The sequence below is a fragment of the Toxotes jaculatrix genome, chromosome 1 (assembly GCF_017976425.1).
Source record: "Toxotes jaculatrix isolate fToxJac2 chromosome 1, fToxJac2.pri, whole genome shotgun sequence".
Taxonomy (NCBI): domain Eukaryota; kingdom Metazoa; phylum Chordata; class Actinopteri; family Toxotidae; genus Toxotes; species Toxotes jaculatrix.
This window is the reverse complement of record NC_054394.1, coordinates 634,936-647,477: the sequence shown is the minus strand read 5'-3', so window position 1 is coordinate 647,477 and position 12,542 is coordinate 634,936.

The window sequence follows — 12,542 nt, the reverse complement described above, 5'->3', positions numbered from 1 at the left end:
GGCTGGTACATAATGTAGTCTGGTAAATGAGAACTAACACCGTCAGTGGCCTGACCACTGCTTTTTAAGTAGACTGTCATAATGATGAGCATCACAAACAAACTATATTTCCTCCGCTATGTCTGACCTGCAACTTAGCTGTGAATAAAGTTGAGCTAGAAAAAAAATCTAGATTTTCTTTGAAATAAAATGCCCATGTTATTTGCTCTCACCACAGCAGAAGGGAAAACGAGCTGTGACTCATTTAACCCTCACTGTTGACTTATTTTTATCCTCGCATTGATGCTCACTTTGGCTTTTCAGTTCACTGTGTGCATGTTTCAAATCTCATATCACTATCAGTCAGACAATGGCCACAGGAAACACTGTCTGTGTTGTTTAAGAGGCAACTCCTATAACAACAACCACATATTGTAATGGAACAATATACAGTAGAATAGGCTATTTCTGCCACTTCCAACAGTGTTATTCACTGTTTCTGGTTAAAGCAGACATCCTGTGTAGCTTTCTCATTTATGAGAAGTCTGGAATTTCAGTTCCACTATAAATTTCTTATTGTTAATTATTTTTGATATTTAGCTTTTTGATATAATTTACTAAAGAAATTATGAAGAGACAAAAAAATTATGAAATTAGAACTTTTTACAGCATCATCTCTCATTTATTTCGAAAGGTTGTTGCTACAACACCTTCACCATAAGGAAAGAGAGCAAGTCTGGCAGATCGGACATGTACTAGCTTGTTATAGAGCCAGCTATAAAACAATGGCTCCTATAGAGCCAGAGATACACACCCCGTTGACACTGGAGACACACACACTACACATACAGTATGCTCACCCATCTTAATCGTCACAAACACAAGTAGGAATCCATTTCATCGCATTAATACCTAACCCCAGGCAGATTAAAGTTGTTGATCTAAAGAACAAATCAAAGGACACATAGGACACAGATTTTTTTAATTAGAAGTCTGCACCCTGCAGTTGAGCCTGGGACCACAGATGCTGGATGTATTGATTATCACACTTCTATGAATCCAACTGCGTTTGAGTATGCACACACGCACACACACACACACAAATTTTCTTTCACAGGAGAGTTGTGGTCAAGACAGCAGTAGCAACAAAACATAGAGGTTACAAAAACACACCAAAAACAAATGTTTTTTAAAAAAATGTAAAATTGATAGAATGACAGGGGTCAATACACAGTTTCAAGGAATGTTAAATCCGATACTGTATATGAATGATTAAAATTACATACACAAGGTAGATATATAGATAATATAAAACAGCTGACATGACTCCATATCAGAAAGAATAATTCTTAAAAACTGAGGCACCAAAAGGAGGTCCAGATTATAAGAGCACAAACAACTGCCCCCAGCCTTATTTGGAACAATCAAACTCTATATTCAAAGAGGCAAAATATCAAGAACACATATCAGATTTCAGCAGAACAATATAAGTTGACAACTTAAAATGTAGCTTAAGTAAATACGGCTGACAATCCTGCAACAATAATTCACAGCATTTCTGTGTGAATGACTCTGACTCATTTAACTAATCAAGTCTTTACCAGGTAACATGATGCAAGGATGAGGCAGATTCTGTGTATCCAGTTTATTTTGAACAAGAGCCTGAGCGTGAGCAGTGGCTACCTACAGACACTCTGTTCATGAACAGAATCTCTGAGGAAAAGGAAGTCCCAGTACCTTCAATGTCAAATGGCAAAAATGGCTGCAAAGCCAAGCTGCACAAACTTGAGTTTGTACTCTTTCTCTCCTCCTCACTGGCTTGAATGTCACTTGGTTTCTGGGAATCTCCTCAAAATACCCTACAGCTTTATCTTCTGCCAAATTTTGTTTGAAGTAACAAGCATGATGTTTCTTTTTGAGATTTTACATTTTTTATGACTGCTGTCTTATTGGTTGGACTTTCCAACTTAGCTACCTCATAAAACAAAAATATGGTGATAAGCTAGGGTGAAAGAATCAGTACCAAACATAAATCAGTTAATGTGTAATAACGTTTTGTATCTAAGATTTTCAAATACCTGGGGATGGCTGGTTACCATGCTAAATTCAGTAGATATCTCCACAACCATACAAATATGGATCTTTGACATGATGTCAAAACTGTTCTTGACATTCTTTTGACAGTCTTTAATTTTTGGATGTTTTAAACTAAAATACTTATATATAAAACCTTTTAAGATAAAAGGTTTGTTATTTACAGAAAATAAGATCATTTGTCATTAATTTGTGATCTCAGGCTGATCTCAGCTTTCGTACTACTACCATCAAAGATTGACACAAAATTTTTAAAAAAACATTTTCGCAGTACAGCGTAGTCAGCAGACATAAGCATTACATAACACATGAGCCCATTGTATGCTGAGTTTGGTCATCGGATCTACAATTGTGGTCGTGTATTCCAGTCCATATGGTGGCAGAAGCCAGGAACAGGCTCACAGGATTAACATAGCCCTTAGAATAATACATGGCTAATGAACCCAATAGTCTATGATTATGGTTTTAGCTAAGTGAGAGAGCTAATTCGCGTCAGGCCGGTCTTACCGCTGTTCAAAACCAAATGTTTGGGCTGAGAGAAGGCAGACCTTGCCTCGTTACCTATTTAGTGATCCTACATTAAATACATGGGTGTGTTAGGGCATTGTTTCTCCAATAAGCAAAGATGGTCTGAGTTCAGCTGTCTAGCTACACACATTACAAACACCGTAAGGTCCAATGCAAATAGAAGATACTGTATATGAACAAGCTGTAGCGATAAATTGCACATACTTACTTATGTATTTATTTCATATTTATTTATTACGTGAGTTTTAAATGTATTTTTATTGAGTTTTTTTTTAAAATTTCTTTTTAACTTCTTTCTCTTTGTCATCTTCTTTTAAACTTCTTTTAACCTTGGTTTTAGTCCAGAGGTTTTTATTATTTTACCTTTTACCAGAGTTATTCTTGTTATTCTTCTCTGTCTTTGATGTCCTGATTGGTGGAGCCTTGAGCACTTTTAGCACTTCAGTCACAGTCAGCCATGTTGGTTTTCTGTTACATTTCTCTGTGTTTTGTATTCTGTGTATATGTGTCAAAAGGATGTCATCATCTGATCATCTGACTGCAAAACAAATCTACATACAGGTACAAATAAAGTAACCTGAACCTGATGACTGTAGGTTGGAGTCAACATACTACAAAAAAAAAAGATGTAAAACAGAACAATAAACAGGTCTGTGCATGTTTTCAAAGTCTGTAAAATCTGAGCAACTACAAAAAAAGCCACATTTCATAGGAGATTTGAACTTTTTTATTCAAAAACAAATCTGACAATCAACAATGTAAGAGCGTAAATGTAAACTAAACCCGACAGGCAAGTATGTATGTATCCAAACACATTTTATACAATGTAAATTTTACTGTACAGTTTAGAGATACTTGTACTTTAATGTGCTTGCATATTAATACATCAGTATAACAATCCAACAATAACCCAGAGCAAAAGAATGAAAGCTCCTTTCACTCCAATATGTAATAATACATAATTGACATGGGCAATATTGAAAATTTTTACTTCTGATAGTTCTTTTATATCTTGCTGATGATTCTTCCATATTTTTACATAAAGGAAAAGCAAATATGCTAATGCTCTTTCTTGCCTAGGTTTGTTGGGAAGACTGATACTACTCCTCTGCTAATACTGTTCTGTAAAGAAAATATGATGCTGCTGCCAGTGGCCACTGATCAGCTTAGCTTACCATTAAGACTTGAAACGAGGGAAACACCTTGGCTGACGCTGACGGCTGAAATATAACAAAATCTTTCTATCAGCACCTTTAAAGGTAACTAATTAATACTGAGAATTAATATCTGTTTCCACTCTTTATGCTAAGTGAATTGGCTGCTGACCATAGCTTCATATATATTTGAGAGTGATATCAACTTCCTCATCTCTTTGCAAGAAACCAAATAAGCACATTTTGCTCAATGTCAAACTATTTCTTTAAGTACAATTTTGAAGGCAGGGCTTTTGATTGAAATAGTGAATTTGTAAATTGGGGTATGGCTGCTTTACTTCAGTAATCTTCTTTGTGCAGTTTTTGAAAATCATTACCTCCTTCTGCACTTAATCAAACACCAAACTCTATATCATGCTAATGATACATTAGCATAACATGTTGAGTCTATGAATATAGTGATAGTTTCAATGGACGTCTGATGAAAGAAAGAGGCCAGCACTGGGTCATTGCTCTACAAGAGACATTGAACACATAAAGTTTGCTATGATGCTTCTAAACATTTCAGATCTGCTATGCTAAAGAAATGTGGCCCCTGATTTCCATTATCTTGGATCTAGGCTGAGTGCAGCTGCTGTTGGGTTATGTAATATGATGCTCCATATGTTCCACATGACTAATTACACTATACAAAAGGTGGAGGGAGGAGGGAGAGTTCGGGTAAGGAGAAAGGGGAGGAGGAAGAACAATGAGGAGGGGGACGAGGAGACTGGATGAGTTTTCAGAGACGAGGATGAGAAAAAGGGTGATGAAATAGAAAGACTATCATTAGTTCCTGTTCCTTCAGTTTATATCAACAAGTGTGATCAGCCTTGCAGCCTGTGTCTCCCCATCTCCATCCCCACTGTTCTCCAATCAGTGCAAATTGATTGTGATAGCTGCGGACTTTGACCTACTTTGAAGAACAATGGACCCCTGGCTGCTTGAGACATTCTGATGATTTGGTTTGGAGGTCACCCAGGCTTGAACAGTGCAGAGCGGGGTTAGGAGAAGGGTGGGGTTGCTGCCTAACCTCTTCATCCTTTCAGAAGCGGACTACCATCCTCCTTGACCCCAAGTGACAAAGACTCTAAAGGGTCAAAACAAGCAGATCCCAGGAGTGTCCAAGCACTGTTGGGCTCTACCAGCTGCCTTGTAAATCCTACACCTTGATACCCCTTTACCCTGAGTGACAACAGCCACACAACTTTGACTGTCTTCTTCTGTACTGCATGGCCTCCATAGGATGATACATCTGATGTCCTACAGACCTCCAGTTTCCTCTCGGGGGGTTTACTCTACTTCCATACGCAGATGGCTTCAGAGGGCTGGGCTCTACTGTTGCTGACCCTGTGCTCACCATTGTAAGTGTCTGATCATTGTCTGTGTGATATCTGACCATATCACTGCTTTCCACACCTCTTTAGGCCAGTGTCTTTAGTTTTTTGAACCACTGAACTCTCAAATGTGCTTTCATCTTTGTAATGAGGGGTTCATGCAGTCCAACCCTACTATAACATCCCTCTCTATGTAACTGTCGACAGCCTGTTCTTGCTGACACAGTCTGATCATGTCCTGCGGAAGAGCTGCTTTTCTGTTTGTCCTTACATATCACACTTAAGGTCATCAAATGTAGCCTGATGACCCCAATTTCCAACCCTGCATAATGTTACTTCAGCTCAACTGCCTATTGAAACACTAGCCAGTTGAGCATAATCCAGTCCTTTGTAAATGACATTAATAAAGTTCTGTGGTAAGTTTGACACTTCAGATTCCAAAGGCATGAGCAGCACTAACATTTGTTGGCCTACCCACAATTCAGTTACCTGAGGAAGAAGTCTGCAGCCGTTTGTCATGGAACACATGGAAAACTTCCACTGCTGAAGTACTGCCCTGGATAATACCTTGACCTCTGTTCTCGTGTACTGAGAAGGAGGTTAGCAAACATCTTACTCAGCCATAGCAGACCAGTTGGACCATCTACAATTTTTAATGTGATCTCCTCCAATGGCTATTCTCCTGATGACACAAGACCAATTGATTCTGTTTTTAACAGGTTTTAGACATTAATGGGCTGATGTCACAAAACATTTCATAGTTGAAGCAGGATGAAACTGAAATTTTAGTTTCAAAGCTTAGAAAGAGAAACCGGTCTCAAAATTAAATTCCACTGGACTTAACCCAATCCAACAAGCAAGAAAACTTGATGTGGTCTTTGAGTTTAACCCCTTTAAACTCTGAGACTCATGTGTGGTTTGACTCCAAATCCCCAATTTATCACATTAAAATATTACTCAAGTGCATCCATTTCTCTGTCTGAGTCACACAGAAATCCTGAATCATGCTTTGGATATGGAGCAGACTCGGTGACTGCAATGCTCTGTTGGAACAACAGATGGAACTTAGCTTTTAGTATCTGGTGCAATACCATTGTGTCTATGGTAAGTGATGTAAGGGATGATGTATCGCGCATCATCCCTGTTTAATAAACAATCAAACAAAATAAGTGAATTTGCTGAAAACTAAATTCTGATAAAGAACCGAGTCTTTTGGTGTTTTGTGACAGGTTTACAGGATTACAGCTTTGAGTCACTGTAATCCTGCAATCCAGAATTTGGTGACTGTACCTAGATTGTCTCACAGCCCAGAGCTGTTCCTGAGTGTTTCAGTATCATAGAACACAGGTGCTCTGAGCAGGACAGACAACATAAAACACAGTTGTTCTTTGCACTAACATTGCAGTGTGCTAGTGAATTGATGATGGCACTTCTCCACCCACTGTAGCTAATGAGGAGTCACCTAACTACAAACTAACACAGGTGTGGAAACAACCTAAAGTGACTCCAGGAAAATGCCACCTGACACCCATCACCTGGACCAATACACCCCAATACAACACTTACATTGCTGTAATACACGACTAAGTTGGATTGCAGGTTTAGCTGGACAATCAGTCAGTATCCAGCTAATCGATCCATCCTCAGACATCATCTGACACACAGATCTCTAACTCAAAACTAAATGATAGACAACTGAAACCTTCCCATATAGTTTCTGAGGACTTTATGTGGTCATCTGGGATCCCTGCATGTCTGTTTGTTAGTATGTGACATAAATACATTTAAGAAGTCCTTATACAGAGAGGTTGTCCTGTCCCCATTATCTGATTAACCCTACAGATCCCACATCCTCAGCTTTATATCAGCAGGAAACTGCCTCCAAACAGGCCCTGCTTTCTGCCTTTATGAGACTGACACAATGAGTCACATTCTGGCCCACAACCAACTACACACTGTTGAGACCAAAGCATCCTGAAGTGGTAGGAACTGACACACAAACACACACGTGGGATAGCTAGGGGGGACACTCTGGACCGGATGGTAAGAAGAGACGCCCTGCATAAGAATGGAAATAGCAGACAAGAAAAAAAAAGGGAAACAACCATAGAAAAGGATCTAAAGCAACGCAGAGGAGCATAAACAGACAAAACAGCCACAGGCAATGATAAACATGCAATCAGTGAAAAAGGATTGTGCTGCAGAGATAAGGTTATTACTCATCATTTATTTTTGGGCAGCTGACAAATGTGGAAAAAAGACACCCATTTCTTCAGGATGTAAAACCCCATTCCACAACACAGAGATGTTGAGATATTGAGATAATATGATAATAATTCTTTCATGCCTTGGAAAAAGTCAGTGGAATGCTATCTGACATGTCATGCAAACCAAGCAAGAAAATAAAAAGTTTCCCACAGTTGCTCGTGCACATTGGAAGCTATTGTATGAAAGAGGATTAGAGCCACATGTGAAAAGAAAATGTAGAATTGTGAGTATAAAGTCAGAATTCTGACTTTCTGAATTCTGAATCGGCTTTTTCTTGGAATTCAAATTTTGTTTTTTTTTTATTATTTCACATCTGACTAGAGATGCTGGGGCTGGGGGCTGCCCAGTGAGGTGCCCGGGGACCTGGGGTGGATCGGTGCCTTGCTCAGGGGCACCACAGCCATGGTCTTAATACGACACACAGTTACGTTTTATAGTCAGGTGACCCAAGGGGGAAGTCAGGTGACATAGTAGAAAGAGCGGGATGGATGCATCAATTCAATTTCAATTCAATTCAATTCAATTTTATTTATATAGCGCCTTCCACAATCAAAATTGTCTCAAAGCGCTTTACAGAGACCCAGAGCCTGACCCCAGAGCAAGCACTTAAGGCAACAGTGGCAAGGAAAACTCCCTTTTAACAGGAAGAAACCTTGAGCAGAACCTGGCTCAGATGGGGGACCCTCCTGCCGATGGCCGGGCTGGGTGAAAGGAGGAAAAGGAGGAAGATAGGACAGCTAGGAATGGAGGAGAGGGGGAGAAAGACATGCAGCATAATACAGACAATGTGGGTCAGTATTTACATTACAGTTAGTGAACAGTTATTGGATAATGTGTGCTCAGCAGATTAGAATTATGAAACAGAGCACATAACACTTTGTTATTGCAGGCCGCAGTTCATTTCCTTTGTGAAACCAATCGTCTAGGTTATTACTTTTATCCATGACCGCCACATAACCTTAACTATTTGTTTATTATCGTAACCGTAACAACAAAGGTCCTCTAACATCAAAGAAGTACTTATTTTAACCCAAACCCAAACCTAACCAATCTGCGACCATTCCATAAGCCTGACAATGGATGTATCATAGTTACCATGACGACAAAGGTCAGGTAATTCAAACGGTCTGCCATTCAAACGTTCCAATGGGTCGTATGGGACCATAGGGACAAGCGACCTACATGGTTGTTTAAGTTGGAGGACTTGTTGGGATGAACTGTAACAGCTGTGGTGATCCTCTGATTTTTTATGTAGCACCATCATCAGGTCAACATTGAACAATTAGTGAATGTTAGCATGCATACTAATGTAAGATGGTGAACATGATAAAGATTCTACCTCATTATGAGCATGTTAGCATGGCCTGAACACACAAAATAAAAAAAAGAAACAGAAGCTAAACTTTCAGAGGACAGTCTCACTTTTTTTTATTGGAGAGACTAACAACAACAAAAACTGTCTTTTTAATAATGTTTCTTTAGATAGTTTAAAAATCTATACTATGGTCTATTATCTGTTATATACTATTTGTGTAATTTGGTTTGACTTTCCCCTTTAAGAGAGAGTAGACATCGTATGAAGAACAGCAAACTATGTAGCTAAATACACTGAATTTCTCTTCTCATAAAAGACCAACCAATGTTTATTAACTCCACAGTGCTGAGAAAATGAGGAAGTGATGATTCTGTGAGCCAAGCGAGACAGACAGGGAAACTGCCACTCAGTGACACACCCACACACACAAACACATGCTGCATTGCTTCTATGTCCCTCCACACGCTGCCTTTTTATGAATGGAGCTGCAGAGTGGAAGGCTGTCATTGGTGGAGCGGTGGACCAATCAGAGCAAAGCCTGGGTTGGGTCTTCGGGCCATTCACAAAAACTTCCTCACTCGCTTTCACTCTCCATCTCCCTCTCTCTCTCTGTCTCTCTTCTCTCTCTCAGAAAGTAAAATTCCAGGCTGCTACCGTGTTCATGTCATCATTTCATGACAGTTATTTTTTATTTATTCAAATTTAGTTGTAATAAAAGTACTAGACATACTGGCACATATTTATTTCAAGGTTTAAAAAACGTCAAACATGTACCAACAGTTTTTCTTCTTTAGTGTTATTAATATTGTGATATAACAATATCTCTAATGGTAAAAATTGTAATGACTGATTAAGAAATAACTTGACGGTTGATTTCTTCTGGTGAATGACTTTAACTCCTTCCCAGTTTATGCTATATTTAACATATAAGACCATCTACTGTATAATAGAAAGGAAGGGTTCATCATTTACTTTAGTCATAATATAGCAGAATTCAACAGTGTCTCCACAAGACCATGATGTAATGAGAGAGACGGAGCAAACCTCTTTAACAGAATCATCTGAGTTTGGTTGTGCCTCATTCTACTTAGTGAGGGAAGTGGCTGTAAAGTGTTGCCAGCAGAATCATCATTACAGTGGCGTTTACAGGCAGTGTTGCCAGCCTGGTGGCCTTGTCACTATATTTAGCAACTTTTCAGACACTTTTACTGACTATTTTTTCTTTTAAATAAGAAAGCACCTGGCACCTGTGTGGCCCCGTGAATGTGAACAGCTTAACTGTGAATTCAGCTGAACTCAACTATGTGAGCACAGAGAGGAGGAGAGAAGCTGAAGGTAGGTGACACTAGGCAGAATGCAAATACGATGCGATGATGTCATCGTCTTCAATTTTGAGTCCAGTTCTGTCCAAGGTTCATTTCTGTTAAAAGGGAGTTTTTCCTCTGTACTGTCGCCAAATGCTCACTCATGGTAAGAGCTGTTGGGTGCCTCTCTATAATATTGTAGTTTTGACCTTACTCTGCAAAGTGCCTTAAGATAATGTGTGTTATGATTTGGCGTTGCATAAAATAAAACATGTATTGTTACAAATCAAAATGTAAAGAGGCCAAACCCATTAGCAGCAGGTCAGGAACTGTAAGTTGCCCTCATTAGGCGTGTTGGCGTTATCATGTTTTAGTTGCTGTCCCACCTCAGTTAAGCAGAAATTCTTTATCAACAGAAAGCTTATCCAGCTGGGCAGGGACAATGTGTGGGAGCTGCCACAGATAACACAGCTTCTACAGTTGGAGGAGAGATGTGAAAGCAGCCATGAGCTGGAAGGCATAAAAATGTTATGCAGATTAGCCTTTCTTATGGGGACCTTTGATTTGAAGTCTGCCCTAAAATGAAAGGGAGTTCATTACTGAAGCAGGTTGCAGTATGTCAGTGATAGTTTCAGTTATTAAGATACTGCTGCTCTGTAGGATGCAGTAAAAATCTATTTTATCTTCAGTGGATTTGAATGTAGCTTAAGTCTAATCATGAGGACATTAGCAACAGCAGCGCTTCATTCTTGACTTCCTCTTCAATTACTGATAAGTGGAAAAGATTTAAGTTTTGCATAGATTATAAAAGAAATAATCTATGGTTCAGTTGCCTGAGCCAGCCCTGATATGGGCTTTATCCTTAACCCTTCTGTTTTGTTCACTTTTTGGATCCCTTGGCACTGTTCGGGTCATGCTGACATCAGTCCTTTGTCACACCAATCACAAAGTGAACAGCAGCAATGTTCTGTTCGTCTTACACCATAATGAAAGAATGCTCTCGAATGTGGGGCAGACCAAGGACGTGGTTGTGAACCTATGAGCTTTGGACTTAGGAGGACCTAGGAGGACCAGCACTAAGTTTAACATCATTTCCATTCTTGGAGAGGAGGTGGAGGTACTGGAGGGATACATATGCCTTGGAGTCCGCCTTGACAACAAATTAGACTGGGAATGCAACACGTAGAGTGTGCACAGGAAGGGACAGAGCAGACTGTATGCTCTTAAACATACGTAGCCATATGTTGCAGGTCCTTACTGGTCTGTGATGGGAGAGGGAACTCTGACAGAACAGTTTCACAGACTGCTCACTTGAACTTTTTCTTCACCACATTATGTATCACATCTGTTTTATATATATACACACACTCGTACCCCCCCCCCCCCCCCCCCCCCCACACACACACACATTTTATACTTTCAGAACAAAGTTAGTCTATAGTTTAGCCTGCACAGTTAAATTTAAATTTAATTGAAGTGCATTAAACTGCATTATGGTGATTGAACTGTCCAAACCGATGCAAAAACTTTAAGTGCAAAAACTGATTGTTTTGTAATTTAAGTGGAGCGGCTACTACAACACTGCAGTTTTCTTTTGCTATTGTTCTGTGTGGCCCTATATGCGTGTCATATATGTACATCCTTTTGTAGGTATGTTTTGTTCTCTCTCTATTTCTCTTTGTGTCTCATTCTCTCAGATGCTCTCTGTGCTTTTTTCTGTAGGAGAGGGCCACCTGAAATGAATTAGCAGCCTGAGGAGCAGTGTGGGGAGACGCACACTTTCCCGGCAGCCTATTTGCAGCCTGTTTGTACTGCTTGAAGGGATTGTTTTTCTCCTGTTTTCCTCTTCAATTTGCTTTTTGGCTACCTCATTAGCTTCCCCATCCATTAATCTATCTATCTATGCAAGCTTTCATGCATTTGAATGACCAATGCCATCCCTGTTTTTTTTTCAACCTCCACTCCATAGCTCTGTACACACAACAATTTCTGTCAATTTTTATGTCCATAACCGAGTGCAACACTACGAATGTCCACCAGGAGAGAGTGTCTGAAAATGTGCAACATTATCCCTTTAAACTACATATGGCACCTCTATGACATCTGGCCTTTCACCCTGCCTTTGAGTGGACTGTGACAGTACAAGTTACAGCAGCAGCTGAACTGAATGTTAATGATGTCTAACACAGAAGCATTTAAACATGCAATAACATCTACACTGTGATTGCCCAACAGCATGCAGACAGAAGCAGCAAAGAGGAGTTTTGTCAGAAATCAGCTGATGATACAAAAAAATGTAAGTTGCTGGATAACCCAAAGCTATTAGAAAATATTAACAGTCACAGACATGAAGAGTGAACTATTCAGGCTGCTTGAAGCAACATGCTAAAAATGTATTCAAAAGGTCCATGTGGAAATTCTGAACGACTATAAACACTTTTGAATACCAATGTGGTCACATGTGACCAGCCCTTGTGGTTAAGGGCCTGACTTCACCTGCTGATAGCAGCACTGCTACACCATG